Here is a 12,701-nt window from a genome sequence, read left to right as displayed (position 1 = left end):
GAACATACAGTAGCAGCTGTGTGTATTTGTTGAGGACATATTGTGCCACACACAGGTCTGCACTTGAAGTGCGTTTTCTCGATCTTCCTTGCAGGCTTAGCAAGTGCGATTAGAATAGCCTCCCATCTTGCAGATGAGAACACGAGACCTGAAGATGTGAAATAACTGTGCACCACACACAAGCAACTTAAATAGCAAACTGAGCTCGAGCCTGTCTGATGCCTGATCCCATGTCAACGTGAAGTGTTCACTGTTGCTTTTGCAAGCAGGGCAAAAGAAACACATTTATTCAGAAGGACTATAAACTGTCAAAAGAATGAAATGGGAAAACTGTAATTGGGAGGGCAGTTTTCTCAGCTGTAATGCAATCTCCATTTCCCTATTTACTCTGTGCAGAGCTCTAAACAGACCTGTCTTCATCAGCGCACCAGTCCACACCAGCTTGTTACACACATGTTTATTAGGCATCTGCCAGGCACATGAGAATGCCATAAGCAAGGCCTGCCCTTACAGTTGCAGGGTGCCAGGAGAAGGTGTGGCAAATCCTGAGCAGGAGGAGTGTGGGGTGGGTAACAAAGGGCCACAGGAGGTGGCATTGGAGCCCAGCAGGAGCTTGCCACGTCCAGGAGGGAGGCTGTTCTGGCCTCAAGAACTGGCTCCCTCAAGACTCATGGACTAAAAGTGCACACCGAGTTCACAGAACCCCCAGGGGAATAGAACGTAGCTCTCGGGACTGGACCCGTGGCAGCAGTATTTCAGGTTAGGAAAAGGCCTTACGGGCAGAAAGGAGAGACTGGCTGCAGTCTCCTCTAGAGGAAGGATGGGAGGGAGGCAGACAGTAGGAAGACAGCAAGCTGTTCATCATCAGCATAGGAGGTGTCGGGACTGAAGCAGTGATGGTAGGGTGAGAAAGGAGGGGGAATTAAACACAGAATCACTAACCTTAGAAACTGGAATAAACAATTTCATGTTGGGGAAAGGCAACAAAGCTTATTTGGACTCAGGAATGAATCTGAAACGTTAGCTCTAACCTGTGGACGATGAATAATCAGGTTTAGGAGTAGGAGGCTGGAACTGCAAAGAGTTTGCCAATTTGTGTGGTCACCAAGCATCACTTAAGAAGCTGAACACACAATATCTTGGGCATACAGGTACTCATAATTAACAAAGATTGTATACAAGGGGGTACCACCAAAAAAAACGAATTCCCACCTCCCTCCCCTGCCACAAAAAAAGCTATGTATTTAATTTTTTTCTTACAAAACAACCGTATCGCCTTCAAAGTACTGCTCTCCATTACACTGAATACACTTCAACTCTGCGATTCCAGTCTTGGAAAAATTTTCAAACTCATCGGTTTGGATGACTGACAGCACCACCCTCGTTTTTTTCTTCACCTCTTCTATGTCATCGAATCTCTGTTCTTTCATGCCCTCTTCATTCATGGAAGCAAAAAGAAGTTCCACAGAACAAGGTCAGGTGTGTGGGGCAAGAGAGGCATGCTGTTTTTTGCCCAAAACTGGCACACTGAGATGGCTGCATGAGCAGGTGCATTGTCATGATGGCAAAGCCAGTCCCCTGTCTGCCACAAGTCAGGCCTTTTTTGTTGCACACTGTTTACGTAAATCTTTTCAGAAGCTATAAATAGAAAGCTTGATTAACAGTATGAACTGGTGGAATGAACTCCAAATGCACTACAAGCTGAAATTTTCCGACCATTCAGGAAGTTGACAGATGTCCAGAATGAGGTTTGTCATCAATGGACATTTCACCTTTTTTTGAAATGAGAAAACCACTCATTCATTTGAGTTTTCCCCATAGTGCTGTCCTCGTAAGCTGTGTTCAACTTTGCAACAGTTTCTGTGGCATTTTTCCCAAGCAGAAAACAAAATTTCACAGCCGCACACTGTTCTCTTCAATCAGCCATTACAAAAAACAAAGTTCAAGCAAAACTGCTTTTATGAAAAATTTCACTGTGACCAGAGAGAACCTTCCCGGGTGATGCCACTGGGTGCAGTAAGAGCAAGTTGCTTGATACTTGCCTAGTGGGAAAATGTATACTACAAAAGCTCTGCTACGCCCTGTGTAATTCTGTTTGGTTTTTGGGTTTTTTTCTTGGGGGGGCGGGGGGGGGAATACCCCCTTGTATATATACATGTTGATGTGGTTAACAAAATTAAAATCTTTGGAAGCATTACTGAATAGTGGATTCTTTCTCCCATCTGAATCTTTGGCAAAATATAATTGGGATGAACATCTATCTTAAAGAAGGGAGATCCTTACACTGTTCAGGTAGTTTGTTTTCCTCAGAATTGAAAAAACTTAAAACTCTTGGTTGTAAGGTGCTGTCAAGTCAGCTCTGACTCATAGTGACCCTATACATTCATACAAAAGAATGAAACACTGCCCTGTTATGCTTGAGCCCATTGTTGCAGCCACAAGGTCAAAACATCTCATTGATGAGCTTCATCTTTTCCACCAACCCTCTACCAATCATGGTGTCCTCCAGGGAATGGTAATCTCCTGATAACACGTCCAAAGTATGTTACACAAAATCTAGCCATCCTACTTCTAGGAGTATTCTGGCTGTACTTCTTCCAAGACAGGTCTGTTTCTTCTGGCAGTCTGTCTCTCTCACTGCCATCAAGTAGATGCCGAGTATAGGGACCCTAGAGGACAGGGTAGAATTGCCCCTGTGAGTTTCCAAGACTGCAACCGTTTATGGGAATAGAAAGCACCATCTTTCTCCCAAGACGCACCTGATGGCTTTGAACTGCTGACCTTGCAGTTAGCAGCCCAACTCATTATCACGATGCCACCAGTGCTCCTTGGCATTTCATAGTACTACCAATATTCTTCACCAACCACAGTTCAAATGCATCGATTCTTCTGTGGTCTTTTTTATTCACTGTGCCACTTGTACACACATATGAGGCGATTGACAACACCATGGCCTGGGTCAGGAGCACCTGAGTCCTCAAAGTGATGTCCTTGCTCTGTAACACCCTAAAGAGGCCATGTGTGTCAGGTTTACCCAATGCAACACATTGTTTGATTTCTTGACTATTGTTTCCATGAGCATTGATTGTGGGTGCAGGAGTAAAACAAAGTCTTTGACAACTTCAAATGTTGCTCCATTTATCATGATGTTGTATATTGGTCTACTTGTAAGGATTCTGATTTTCTTTATATTGATGGCTGTAGTCTTTGATTTTTATCAGTAAGTAGATTTGCAGATTTTGAATGAGCCTTTGTCCAATTCTAATGAGTGTTTTCTAGTCTGTTGACCTCCAGATCCTTAGCACAGATGAGTAAGTGCTTCCAGTGCTGCATCGATTTGTCAAAGCATTTCCATTGATATTTCAATTCCGGGAGCCTGCTTTTCACTAATGTTTTCAGTGTAGCTTGGACTTCTTCAGTACCATCAGTTCTTGATCATAGGCTGCTGCTTGAAAGGGTAGAGTGTCGACTAATTCTTTCTGGTATGGTGCCTGTGTTCCTTCCACCTTCTTTAGCTCCGTCTTACATCACGCAGTGTGCTGTCCATAGAACCCTTCAATGTTGCCCATCGAAGCTTGTATTTTTTCCCTTCAGTGCTTTCAGCTTGAGATTTGCTCAACGTATTCCCTCCCTTTGGATTTTCTAGCCCCGTGTCTTTACTGTGCAAAGAGGCGGCTTTCTCTTCTCGAGCTGTCCCTGAAAGCTTCTGTTCCGCTCTTCTGCATCATCATCTCTTCACTCGGTTTCCTCACTATTCAAGAACAAATTTCAGACATCCACTTCGGTCTTTTCTCTCATTTTAATGACATTTTGCCTCTTTCATGGATGATATTCTTGGTGTCATTCCACAACTCATCTAGTCTTCATTCAGAAGTGTTCAATGCATTAGAATCTGTTCCTGAACTGTACTCTAAATGCAAGTGGAATGTGCTCACGGACACATTTTGGGTCCCGTGGACTTGGCTTTCTGTGCACTTGTTTTAATGTTCTTCAGCTTCAGCCTATACTTGCTGTGAGTCATTGATAATCTGTTCCACAGTGAGCCTCTCACCTTGTTTTGGTGATGGGATTGACCTCCCAGGTCTCTTCCCACAGATATAATCAGTTTGAGTCCTGTGTATTCTATATGGTGAGGTCTATATGTTTGGTTGCTATTTATGTTGTTGAAAAAAGATACTTGCAATGAAGAACTTATTCTTGCAAAATCTATCATGTGATCTCTAGCTTTATTTGGATCACTAAGGCCATATAGTCTCTACCAATTTTTCCTTTTTGTTGCCAACTTCCGCATTCCAATTGCCAATAATTCTCAGTGCATCTTGATAGCATGCTTGATCAATTTCAGACTGAAGAACTTGGTAGAATTCTTCAATATCTTCATCACGGACTTTAGTGGTTGGTGAGTAAATTTGAATAATGGTTGTATTGACTCTTTTCCTTGTAAGTATATATAGAAATTATGCTATTACAGACAGCATCATGCTTCAAGATCCAAAACCGAACTCACTATCATTGAGTGGATTCCAACTCATAGTGGCTCTGTAGGACAGGCTAGAACTACCCCATGGGTGTCTAACTCCTTAGGAAAACAACGCCTCATCTGTCTCCCACAGGGGAGCTGGAGCGTTCAAACTGTTGAGCTTGCCGTTAGAGGCCCAACTTGTAAACCTTATACCAATAGGGCTCCGGGTATTTTTAATGATCAATGTAACAACATTCCTGGTCAATTTGTCAGTCCTGGCATCGTGAGCCATATGGCTGTTCAATTCAAAATGGCCAATACCAGTCCATTTCAGCTCATTAATGCTTAGGGTATAAATCTATGCATCCCATTTCATTTTTTACCATTCCAATATTCCTACACGTTGACATTTTGTAGGGTCTGTGTCCTGATAATGAGTGAATGTTTGCATCTGTTTCTTCTGTTTTCAGCAGGTGAAGGTCTTGATCCATCGTTGAGAGCAACCTTCCAACATGATATCTGGCAATGTTCTGCTGCAATTGATAAGGTTTTTCAGTGGCTAATCTCTCAAAAGTGGCCAGCCTTTTCGTTTTCACTGGTCTGTCTTCATCTTGAAGCGCCACTGAAACCTGTTTGCCGTGAATGACCCTACCAGTATTTGAAATACTGGGGGTATAGCTTCTAGCATCACAGCAACATGCCAGTCACCCTAGTGGGACCCTGACAGATGAGCGGTGGGGTGGCTCAGGGAGGTGTGTGAACTTGCTGTCAGCCGCGGAGCTAGTGTGTGCTTCTCTTCTTCCCACAGAAAGCTTTAAGGAACAGAAAGGCATTCTCTCAAAGTTCTGGAGGCTTGCCGGTCAGTGGTTCAGCCCTGTAGATTTCTTCCTTATAGGCAGAGTTGTGAGTGCCCAGGGGGTACCTCTTAGCTGTGCCCCCTCATGCCTCCAATTTCAAGATGAGGAAATCTGGCCAGTGATCCTGTGTCAGCAGAAATGCCTTCCTCCTCTGGCCGGCTTGACAGGTTCCTGTCATGTAGCTGGTGCCTTGGAATGCCATTCCCATCTCATCTGGTGCACCTGGGACTTGTGCATGAGGGGCTGAGTGCCCCTTCTCTCCTCCCACCCACCCCCCCCACGACATCCCTGGAGGTCCACCATGTTTGAGGAAGGGTGTTCATTTCACACCAGTTTCATGGTGCTTTGGGCAGGTGCCATCCCTTTGATCAGGGGTGAGAAAACTTGTTTTTTTTTCTGCCAAGGCCTATTAGGATATTTATAATATTATTGACAGGCCATACAAAAGTATCAACTTAAAAATTAGTCTGCTGCATTTGTTCAACCTGGGAAGTAACCCCCCCTAAGGTGAAAGCTGGGCTTGCTTCTCTTGGGTGAGCCGTGTGATGGAAGCTGATGGTGATGATTTTGCAGGTCTTCGATGACCTTTGTAAGCGATCCTCACCTGGTATCTGCCTTTCCCCATGTATGCTTCTCACTGGGTCTAAGCCACTCTGTTTAAAATCAGAAGTGATTAGATTAGAACCCATCCACACGAGCGATGGGTTAACATAAGAAAAGAAAGCCCAATTTCTAAACAGGACCACAGCCACAGGTATAGGGGTTAGGATTCCGATCCATATTGGGGAAGGAACGTGTACAAAAACCTGAACTTGAACCCAGGTCTTGGGAATCCACATCCAGGTTTTTCATAGCCCACAGAGACAGCTGGTTGTCAGGAGCATGAGAATGCCGTGATCCTATTTCCCACAGCCTAAATCCTCTCCCCAGGACCCACTCCCTGCTCTGACCCTCCTCCCCAAGAGGAGCCAGGCTTCCAGAGAAGGGATGGGACCTGGGGGCCTGGGCTGTGCAAGGAAACACTTTGGGGGCCAAATTCTCTGAACATTGTGTATTTTGTTCTGGGGCCTCAATCTCTCGGTGTAAGTTTGATGTGTGCCCTGTCAGCATGGCCCCTTTGAAATTACTGAGAGGGTACCACTTTGAGAAGAGCAGCACCTCCTCTTGCCCACCCGCCAGCTTCTGCCTTGTGCAGGCTTGCCCTTCCCCTTCCCCTTGCCCACCCACCAGCCATCCGGGGGTGCCTGCCAGTTAGTCTGAAGGCGGCCCACTGCCTTTGGAAACCAGCCACCGCCCATCATCGAGAGTTGGCTCCCGCTCGCAAAGGCCCCGTGGATGTCCGGGGAGAGCTGTGCTCCTGAGCGTTTCCAACGGCCACGTTTTCAGAAGTGGATCGCCAGACCTTTCCTCCGAGGTGCCTCCGGGGGACTCGGGCCCCCAGCTTTTGCAGCCAAGCAGTTTGACCAGGGGCTCCAAAGAAGGAGAGCCTGAGCGGGGTTCACCGGCATGTCAGAGACACAGACCACCTGACCACTTCCCCACCTTGAAAGTCAAGGGAACGCCACCCGAGGGTCCTTCTTGCCCCACCAGGGTGGCGAAGATCAGCCTCTCCCAAAAGAGCAAACCTCAGCGCGCCCCGGCCTTCCTGCTCCCTGAACTCGAGTTAGGAAGAGCGGAGCCCCTGCTAGCTCCCTGCTAGCTGGGGAGCCGAAAGTCAGGGCCTGGCAGCCCTATTTTCAGCTGCTCCTCACTGAAGAGGGAGCCAGCGATGGTGGGGAGAGTGGGGGGCTGGGGGTGGCTGGAGACACCACCCCTGCCCTATTGTTCTTGGTGCTGATTAGCATGATTTAAAAGGCCAGGAAATTGATATGGATGTGACGTTTCGGGTGGGGTGGGGGGGCGCTCTGAACTCGTCCATCCTTCGGGGGGGATGATGGCCAACTGACCCATCTTGAAAACGCGTTCACCATGAAATGATGCATTATCCTTTGTGCCACCGGGCTTCCCGCATGAAAAGCAAAAACGTTTTCAAATCGCCCCTTTTTGTCAGCGGTAATGGCTGTGCGCTATGGCGACGCAGCCCCCTCGTGGGCCCAGAAAGGGTAGGGTAGGAAAGGGCACAGCTGTGGACACTTTATGGCCGGCGGGGGGGTGGGTGGGGGTGGGGGCCTCCGCTAGGGCAAAGGGGAGCGGAGGGGAGAAACAGATTGGGTGTCAACAAAAGCAGCTGGGAAAAGAGACAGCGCTTCAAGACCCCTGCAACTTACAAGTCCAAGATAAACGATGTTCCTGTTTGGACAGAGAAAGAAATGGAGGTGGAATTCAATAAAGGCTGGCTGCAAAGAGAGGCGTTCCAAAGGCCTTTCTCTGCAGCTAGGCAGCTCCCAAGAGAAATGAGCAAAGGTGGCCCTAAGCGAAGGGGTGGGCAGCCTCCTGAGAGACAACAAAAGCCACCCCGCCACCGCCACCCGATGGATTACAGCGCCAGGCTTGGCAACGCTGCCGCCTAGGGGCAAAGGAGCCCAGGCCAAGCTGGGGGTGGGGATTGGGCTGGCGGACAGGATGACCCAGAGAGACTGACAGGGCACTACCTCACAGCCTGCGGGGCCTTGCTGTGGGGGACAAGGCCCAAAGTGGACAGGAGCCCCAGAGCCGCGCGCGTTATAACGGAAAAAAGCAAGGAACTGGGGAGTCCGCTCTGGCTCCCACTAGCTCTGACGGGAGCAAGTCTGTGGCCAGTGAGAGCCACGCCTGGCCGGCAGCCCTTGATGGCCCTTCCATGGCCCACTTGGGCCTCACTAACAAACTAGGAGGCAAGTTAGCACCCCTGGGCCCCTTAAGTAAGGTGACCAGGTTTTAACATTGGTAAAGCGGGACACCATTGATAAAACTCATATCCTGGCGAAATAGCCACATGGCAGCCGAAAGCCGTATACCCTAGCTTGTTGCGCATTCTTTCCAAAAATCAGGACTTTTTTAAAACGCCGCAGGTCGCGGGGAAAAAATGTTCAAAATCGGGACTGTCCCACCAAAAGTGGGACATCTGGTCACCTTACCTTACAGGTAAGGCAGCGAGAAAAAACAAAAACAAAAGATAAGGCTGTGAGGGTCTCATGGGGGAAGTGTTGGCTGGGGGTCACAGGGAGCGTTGACATGGGGTGCCCTGAGCACATCAGACACAGAAGAGAATCCACTGCATTTATAGAAAGTATGAAAATGGGTAACTTAGTTATACAGACAGAAGCCAGGGTAGAAATCACCCTTGGGATGAAGCAGGCAGGTGTGGGGTGGGGTGGGTGGGCTTGGAAGGAAGCCAAGAAGACGGCTTAAGCATGGGTACAATGACCAGATGTGTACTTTATTTCTTATGGAGTAGCTCAATATCCAAAGACAGAGACTGAACCATACCCACTTGGATTTGAACGAGAGTGAGCCTTAGCAATGAGCAGAAAGCAGTATGTCTTTGGACAAGTGACTTTACTTCCATGAACCTTGGTTTATTTATTTTTTACCCCTATCATGGTTACCTAAGGGGTTCCAAGCTGGGCTGGTAACCACAAGGTCAGCAGTTTGAACCCACCAGCAGCTCCCAGAGAGGACGACGAGGCTCTCTGGTCCTGTAAAAGCTTACAGCCTGGGCAACCCACAGGGACGTTTCTACTCTGCCCTGTAGGGTGGCTGAGTCAGAATCAAGTGGAAGATGAAATCCTTGAGATTGAAAGTCCCACGGACGGCTAGCAGGACAAACATCTGTCTTGGAACAAGGACAGCCAGAATGCCCCTTATAGGCAAGCATGGCGAGACTTCCTCTCATGTCCTTTGGACACGTTATCAGAGCCACCAGTCCCCGGAGAAGGACATCATGCTCGGCAAAGTGGAGGGGCAGTAGAAAAGAGGAAGGCCCGGGGCAAGATGGCTGGACGCAGTGACTGCAAGGATGGGCTCAGATCTAAGAACCATTGTGAGACTGGCGCGGGCCGGCAGGTTCCCTTCTGCTGTGTGCCCTCCGAGGGTGGCTGTGAGCGGAACCAGACTCAATGCCACTTAACAATCACGGCAACCATCTTTTTAGTTTTTAAGGATTTTTTAAAAATTCAATTAACTGTAAATGGGAAAACAGAGGAGAGCCCCAGGCATGGACATAGAGTGTTTATACCACCACCATCACCAACAGAACAAGGGGAGAGGGTGGCTCTACACCCACCCCAGTCACCAGGTGCCACCCCTGCTTACTCTGCTGCAGCATCCTTATAGGGCAACTAGTGACCCAGCCTGCTGCACCCAGCTCCCTTCCCCTTGAAGAACAACCCCTTCCCCTTGGGAAGGGGGTATGGGCAGATCTGGGAGAAACGATGAGGGTGACCATTTGGCCCTGGAGCAGCAGCAGCGGTGAAGGCAGATGTCTGAGAACAAAACATGAACAGAAAACAGCACAACGGTCCCAGGGTAGCTGTGAAGAAGGAAGATGGACCCAAAACCAGAAAGGGCAAGGGGGGCAGGAGGGGGCAATGTGAGCTCCTTGGTATCAGGAGTGCTCCATCTGAAGATGGGGGAAACTGAGGCCGAACTAGAGTGCCAGCAGATGGCGTGGGGGTGTCGTCATCCTAGCCCACCTTAAGGGGCTGCTACACAGACGAGTAAAGGGTAGCCCAGAACCGGGGGTGGGGGGGGTGGGGGGGCTGGAATCCCTGTGTCCCTGCCAATTAGTCAAGGGACTGAGGAAGGTGGCTACAGGCTGGGGACACACAGGTGGGGAGCCCCTCCACATTGGCCACACCTGCTGTTGCCAAGAAGATGGAATGGGCATGTCAGAAGATGGGGCGTGGACCCGGTGGAGCCAGGAGAGTCCACCCGGGGCCCCATTGTAGGGAGCTGGCAGGAGGAGTGGGAGAGGAGGGCCGAGAGAGCAATGGCAGGAATGCAGCGGGTACGGGGTGCCGCTATGTGGGACCTTACTCCTGTCCAGGGGGGAAAGTGGGGGTGGGGGGTCGGGGGAGGTGAAAAGGGTTTGCTGGGGACTGACCCAAACTGCTCCCCACTGGGCTTCTGGTGCGGGGGCGTGCCTGGTGGAGTGGCAGTGCACAGGCCTGGGGGCAGGGCTGGACCTGGAGTGGAGCGAGGCTGGCCAGTCCCAGAAGGAAATGGCTCCTTGGCGTCCAGACCAGGCTGCCCAGGACCCTTGCGAGCTGCCCCCTTTTCATGGGAACATGAGCTTTGTCCCATGTTACTACCCTTTTCTCCTAGAAGGTGCCCCCAGAAATAAGCTGCCCGCAGGGCCTCTTGGAGGGGATCGTGTGGTGAGAGAGAGATGCACAGTGGGCATGTGATCTGCATGGAAATGCAGTATGGCGTCTCAAACGCTTACGGTTTTAGTACCTCGCGTAGGATTGCTTCACATGGCGGAATGGCCCGTACATATTTCCCCACTGTTGCCAAAAGGAACTAGTCGCGGCATTCAACCATTCTAGGAGATAACGTATGACCAAAAACCGATGGTATGAAATGAAGAAATCCAAGATACATTGAAGGCATGATTGAAAAACAAGCTTCCATGAATTGACAGGATACCAACTGAGATGTTTCAACAAAGCTGGTGACGCGCGGGAAGCACTCACTCATCTGGGCCGAGTAACGGACGAGATCCACGTGTGTGCCCATCCCAAAGCCGAGTAGCGCAGCGGGGAATATGGAGCAACGTCATTAACATCACATGTAAGTGAAAAGGTGGTTGTTGTACAAGTCCAAGAAGGAAAAGTGTGTTCTGGAAGACATGTATGATTATGGACGATATTGCATAATTATGTTGGACATGATTGAATTATGGAATATGTATTGGCTCCCAAGTTACAGCGAATTTTAAAAAGTTGGGGAGGGCATAGATCCAGGAATGAGTTTGGGGCTCGCACTAAATCCTAGCTCCAACTTAAGAACAATTAGTTCTTATGTTAGGTTTCTCGGGTGGGTAATACCTCGATCTTTGGCTTTGCATGAGAAATAATTCACTCTGAAGCCTGGTTTGTGATCCAAGTGGGTTATTATAAAGGACGGGAGAAGTTTCAGGTTTTACTGTCTCAAAAGAGTACATGCTATTTCAGGGAAGTGTGCCAAGCCGCGCATAAGCCACGCTGGGGCTCACAGCTGAATACGGGCAACCCAATGGGACTGCGCTCCCACACATGGTGACCTGAGGTCAGAGAGACCACGGCAAGGTCGAGCAAGCGCAGGAGCAGGTGTCCAAGGGGAGAGGGACAGAGGGGCCATTCTACCCGAAGCTAAGATAATTCAAACCTCTGGCTTGGGAGGCATGGTCGAAAGTATTGACCCCATTAGCTGAATCAGGCTCAGCTGACTGAAGGGGGTAAGGGGTGCTGAATTTGGGCATGCCCAGTCAAAGGGTCTTCATGGGTGTTTTAATGCTTGCCTGATTTCTTCCCACCCTCCTGGAGGGCCTTGTGCAGACATGGGAGGGACAACCCCTGTCCCTGTCTGACTGCCTGACACTTACATCATGGCCCTGCTACATACTCACCTTCCTGATGTGATCACTGAAGATAAGGGTGCCACAGCAAAGTGTGGTGAAGAAGGCAGATGGTGCCCGGCTATCAATCGGAAGTGTCTGGGATCTTAAAGGCTTGTATTCAAACACGCAGCCATCTAAGCGAGGAGTCAGTTAAGTCCACAAGGAAGAAGCACACCAGCTTGTGTGGTCCAGAGATGATAATTACAAAATTTGAATATGGTGAGGAGAAAAGCATCTGAGCAAAAATTATGAACCCAATTTGTGGAGGACGATTGGGGGGGGGGAGCCCAAAACCCATCTATGAAGTGTCTGTCAGGCTGAGGCACTGGCAGATCCGCTCTGGCCACAGGCAAGAGTCTCCAACAGCCGTACTAACACGCAGAGACCATTGTCATCTTGATGATGCTGGGTCGACCTTGATCTTTGGCCAGCTGACCACCCAATAGACGGGACCTGAACATGTTCTGGGTGCAACTATCTCTTACTGGTTCCATGACAGATTTCTGCCCCGACTTTTTGAATGTTGTTGGGGGTCTGCCCCTTCTTACAGATTATTTATCTCCTTCTCTGTATACCATTATGTGGATGAAGGGGAGGGTTAGGGGATCTCAGGAGTAAATGGTGGAGACAGGAGGGGGGAGGGTGCTCTAGAATGAATTGTGATTGCATAACTCATGTTGGAGGTAATTTCACCATGGGAGGGGGAGTCTTTTAAAACAAAATCGATTGATGTGGGGGTGATTGTACAATTCTCCTTGATATGACTGAAGTATTGAATTGTATGATATGTAAATTACTTGCCAGTTTTGTTTGGAAAAATCTAATAAAAAAAGAAAATGTTGTTGTTGTCAGGTGCCATCAA

Source organism: Echinops telfairi, unplaced genomic scaffold, assembly GCF_000313985.2.
Source record: "Echinops telfairi isolate 266 unplaced genomic scaffold, ASM31398v2 ScPeMD7_2;HRSCAF=8, whole genome shotgun sequence".
Classification (NCBI taxonomy): Eukaryota; Metazoa; Chordata; class Mammalia; order Afrosoricida; family Tenrecidae; genus Echinops; species Echinops telfairi.
This window is presented reverse-complemented; position numbering follows the sequence as displayed.